Source organism: Columba livia, chromosome 28 (genome assembly GCF_036013475.1).
Source record: "Columba livia isolate bColLiv1 breed racing homer chromosome 28, bColLiv1.pat.W.v2, whole genome shotgun sequence".
Lineage (NCBI taxonomy): Eukaryota > Metazoa > Chordata > Aves > Columbiformes > Columbidae > Columba > Columba livia.
Genome location: NC_088629.1, coordinates 2832551 through 2837643, shown reverse-complemented (window position 1 = coordinate 2837643; position 5093 = coordinate 2832551). Strand labels below are relative to the sequence as shown.

The 5093-nt window shown below is 55.8% G+C and overlaps 1 long non-coding RNA gene across 1 annotated transcript; it reads left to right on the top strand.

Moving 5' to 3' along the window:
• The first annotated feature begins 1066 nt into the window (after positions 1-1066).
• On the top strand, positions 1067-3347 carry LOC135576520 (uncharacterized). The gene is made up of 3 exons (XR_010468317.1): positions 1067-1369; positions 2628-2686; positions 3150-3347. It is a non-coding gene; the product is annotated as an uncharacterized LOC135576520 (long non-coding RNA).
• The last annotated feature ends 1746 nt before the right edge of the window (positions 3348-5093 follow it).

The window sequence follows — 5093 nt, the reverse complement described above, 5'->3', positions numbered from 1 at the left end:
GACGGGAACCAAACAAGGTGACACCAGTTCTTGGAACCCTGTCGGAGCCATCAGCTCTGTGTGAAGGGGGGGACACGGGGAACCTGGAGGGCACATGAGGGTCACAGCAGGGGACACGTCCCCCACTTTTCCCCCCTTCCCCCCTGTGACCCAGAGAGACATATCAGCTTCTGCATTAAAAAACAGAGCTCCCTGTCAACACGGCTGTGTCAGGAAATCCAGGATCCACAGCACTCTAAGGTCTGCAGCCTTTACCCGTGCGTTTGGGGAACACTGGAAATGGCAGTCATTGCCAGCTTCGCTCGTTTTCATAGCGCCAAATGTCAGCGAAAGGCACCAGCACGAAGCAGCCGGTGCCTCCTGCAGCCGGCCAAGCCAACAAAGGCGGTTGCCGGCCAGTATAGAATGTTACGTTTCAAAAGCTCCAACTGCTCCTCCAGCTTTAGTCCAGGAAGGTTCGTTCCGACTTCAGCCGTGAGGTTGAGAATCTTCTTACTCCATCAGCTTCTGAAACCATTTCTACCAAAGCAGAAGGCGCTGGCAGTATTGTAACAAAAGCTAATCGTGCACAGCCCGACATCAACGGTCAGCACAAGGTCAGGAAAAACTCCTGCGGCACTGAGGATGAATTTGGTGCCTCTCAGCCTCGTCTCCTCCTCTGCTGTGGCCACCACATGGAGAGGTAACACAGCCAGACAGAGTGACAGCACAGGTGGCCAATCAGAGAGAGGGTCACCTCAGGGAAGGGCAGGCCCAGGCAGAGTGCCAGCCCAGACAGCCAATCAGAGGTCACATCTCAGTTGAGGGGCGGGCACTGCACTGCAGCAGCCTGAGCAGCCAGTGACCAATCAGAGCCAGCATCACCTCAGGGAAAGGGTGGCCCAAACCAGGGCAGAGTGACAGCCCGGGTGACCAATCAGAGAGAGCGTCACTTCAGGTGAACTGCATCTGAGCAGCCTGACTAGCTGGGGGCCAATCAGAGGCCACTCTCAGGGAAGGGCGGGCCCCAAACAGGGCAGAGTGACGGCCCAGGGGACCAATGCGAGGCAGCGTCACCTCATGGGGGAGATGTCCCTTGCAGACAGGACTGCAAGACCCGCTCCTGCCAGGTTGGACTTTGCCTCCAAACGTGGCGCAGCCTCTTCCATTGTGACATCACCCACTGCCGTTGTGTCACAAAGCAGCGTCAGCGCTGAGGTCGGCACAGCAGGGGATAAGACCAGGGGTCTCCCTGCGCCTTGGCCACTCTCGATCTTGAGGGAACCGAGATCGCAGAGTTTTTGGCTCATTCCTGAGCAAGGAAGATGCTTGTTACCTGCACCTCAGCAGGTACCAAGGGACACACAGAGAAGGTTGAACGTCTGAACGGGTATGTTTGAAAACTCCTTCTCCCCTTTCCCCAGGTGTGTTTTCCACCTCGTCAGCTGGGGTGGGTGGAGGGTGGGCAGGAGAGGAACACGAGGGCAGCCTGAGAGCTGGGTCTGGAGCTGCTGGAAGGCAGCAGCCGCCTTTCAGTCTCTTCATGAACACCAGGGCTGGGCCCAGAAGCCTTTGATCTCTGCAGAATGAGGGACAGGTCCATTTTGGATGGGACAGAGAGAGTCCCAGGGGTGGCCCGGACACAGCCTGCCACAGTAATTGTGAGAGCTCATCTCCGTCCTGTGTTGTGCTCTGCAGGGTGGGTTCTGTCCCTGAGCCTGCTTGGTTTTCCTCTCCACGGGGACCAGAAGGACACCAGCGTGTCCTCTGTTGGCCGTGGGTCTGACTTGTGTTCCTGACAGAGGAGGTTTCCTCGGGAAACCTGGTCAGCTCCTCACCAGGGCTCTGCCTTAGGAAAGGGGCTCAAAGTCCTCAAAGGGGTGCAAGGAGTTCTCTAGGAGAACAAAAGGGATTGTTTATTCCTGATGAGTGTCGCTGTGAGCCTGTTGAGAGCCTCCTGGAACAGGCAGGAGGAATTTCCCCCTTGCAGAGCGGTGTGTGCTGTGTCTTGGCAGATCAGGCTCAGGGCAGCAGGGCCCAGACACCGGAGTTTCTTTGGTGCTTCCTTGGTTGCCCGTTGCTTGCCAGCACGCATTGACATTCACCGCTCCCTCCCTCTTTCCAGTCTGCATTTGTCTGCCGTTCTGCCAAGAGAAGGGCCAGAGATAACCCGGCTGCTAAAGAAACGCTGTGAGAGGGGAGACACACACCCCCCTGGCAACTGTTGGACTGTAGGGGCACAGGCTGAACCTTCTCTTGAGAGGGTGGAGAACAGGATCAGCACAAGTGTCCATTGAATGCTGGGCAGGAGAAACAGGCGTTTGTTATGTCTTTACATTTGCAGAGAACCCCTCTCCAGCCCCACAGACACAAAGTGTGGACAGAAGTCCTGTTGCAACTCCTGCTCTTAGTCCGGAGTTAATCTTGAGCCCTTTGTCCCTAAGGAAACAATCTTTGCCGTGACAAATCCCCCACTGGTGCAGCTGGTGACACCTCCAGCAGTGACTGGAGCTGGTGCAGGACTAAGCCAATGCACACGGCAGGAACGCCAGGCTCAAGGGCTGAGTCCATGCTGCTGCTCTCCAGTCTGCTGCTGATCTGCACGGGAACCGCCAGCTTCACCGGCCTTTTCTTTATCTGCTCTGCAGGAAGATGAAGGCACTGAAGGCATCGACCCTGGTGCTGCTTCTCGGTCTCTTCTCTTTTGGTGAGTCTCTGCAGATCTCTGACCTGAGGACGGTGCTTTAGAAGGTACTCGGGGCTCCATCCTGCCCTGTTCCGCTTCCCCCGCTGTGAGCAGAGGAGCTCAGCCAAGAGCAGAAAGTCCCCACAGAGCTGTGCCGGTCCCTGCTCCAGCGGGACGGGTGTGGGTGAGGAAGGGCTGAGTTGCCTTCCCCAGGAGGGCTGAGCCAGTTCTCTTCAGCCCAGGGAGAGGCCGTGGCTGAGCTCTCCTGCCCCAGGGGCTGAGAATCTTCTGCAGAACAAGGAGCACAGTCCAGGGCAGGGAACGTCCATCTCTTGCGGAGCCCGTACGCCATGATGGCCACTGTCAAAGACAACAGGAGGGGAGACAGCTGTGGCACTTGGGAGAGACACTGAAAGGGGAGCAGGCAGCCCGAGGCATAGCCCAGCCTTAGACCAAGTTCTAAGCTCTGGTGTGTGTTCCACAGGTGTTTACCACGTGGGACGACTTGGTGCCTTAACCCCCTGGAGCACTGCAGACCTGAGCAAAACCCTGCCCCTGCCAGACCAGCTCCGTGAGGTTCAGGAACAGCTTTATCATCTGCGCTGGAGCACTAAGGATGTGGCTGAGCGGGCTCTGCAGGAAGGACTGAAGCAGGCAAAGCTCCCAGGCGTTACCGGACGGGTAAGGGCACGAGGCAGAAGGATCTACTCGGGGGTTTTATCCTCCATCCGCATGTATCCTACTCCATTCCCTGTCACAGCCAACAGGCTGGTGCTGCTGGAACAAGTGCTGCCATGGCCACGCTTCCTTTTCCTGTTGCTCCACACTTCCTTATGGGGAAGAGAGAGCGTGACAGGAATGACAGCTGTCTGAGTCGGACCTTCCTCTGCGCCCAGATCTCGGGTCCTCCTCAAGGGAGGACTGGAATTAAGGAATGGTCTCAGCAGTGCAGAGTTAAGCCAGGCCTATCTCATGCCCAGAAGGCTTATCTGTCCGTGCTGCCTGGCCTGGGGTCTCTCCACAGGAAAAGCCCCTTCCCGCAGCTCCAGCATTCAGAGCACTGGAGTGAGCAGTCCCCCTTTCTGATCCCGACAATCAGAGCAGAGCAAACCTGGGAGGCTTCCAGGCAATGTGGGCATTCCCTCCCTCTGAAACAGGCCTTGTACCCGCTCACCTTGGCTGGCCTTGCATGGGGAGCTGCTTGCCCCGGTCCTTCTCCTTCCAACAGGCGCTCTCCTTTGTGTTCCTTCCCAGGCTGTTCACGAGATCATCAATCAAGCTTTGGAGAAGCTGGAGGCAATCCAAGTCCCGATGCCGGATTACGCCCTGAAATCAGCAGGTGCTGTGACATTGTACAAACAAACCAGTTCCAAAACGCTTCCTGTCCAGATTGACAAGATGGGCATTGGAACATGCCCAGGGGCAGGAGAGAAGGGGCGAGAAGTCACGGGTCAATTTGTGCCCTAAAAGTGCCCCCACTGACAGAGTCTGTAATGGGCCAGACCCCATGGGAAACACAGAAAGGCTGGTTCACAGTCTTGTCTTTTGCCGTGGCCAAATACGACAGTTTGATGACTGCTGTGTGTTCCAGAGGGGTCGAGCCAAGAAGAATAAGGGGAACCCACTGTAGGACATGGATGACAACTGAGAAGCCTTTTTCAAGTTAAAAGTGTAATATCCCTCCTGACACTGCCTGATGATCATGCTCATCTTTCAATTTCCAGGGGCAGCTGTCATTCATTCCAAGACTTCTCCATCCTTCCGAACTGGCAAAGCCAAGTTCTTCTTGTACTCCCTGCCGGTGATGGATTACATGAGGTCCCCTGAGCTTATTCTGGAGGTAGGAGCACCCAGAAGCAGTAAAACAAAGGTTGGGAGAATGAACCACACACGCTGCTCCGAGTGTCCTTCCCCCCTGTCTTTGCTCCTCGAAGATTCTTTTCCTGCCCCCTTCTCTCATGGACCTGCTCTCCTCCTGTGTCTCCCTGCTGAGTGTTTCTTGTCCTTTCAGCCAGACAATCATCCTGGAAACTGCTGGCCCTTCCCAGGAAGTCAGGGACACGTGTTCATCAAGCTGTCCATGCCAGTCATTCCCAGAGCCATCACCATGGCCCATGTCTCAGGGACAGCATTCCATGGAGAAAGCATCTCTGGAGCTCCCAAGGACTTTGCTGTCTATGTAAGTGATTTCTCTGGAGTTGGGGGCAGGGGGTTGCACAGCATTTCTGAGCAGGGGGTGTAGATGGGTCAAAGAGTCCATGGGCCTGAAGCTTCCTCCTGGCTCTCAGAACAAACACGCTCCTTGAGGTCATTTCCTTCCCATTGAATTCCTCTTTTTTTCAATGTACCACTCAAAAAGCAGCTTCTGGGACAAGATGCTACTCCAGGAGCCACAAGGAAAGGGAGCTGGACAGTACATGGTCCTAAA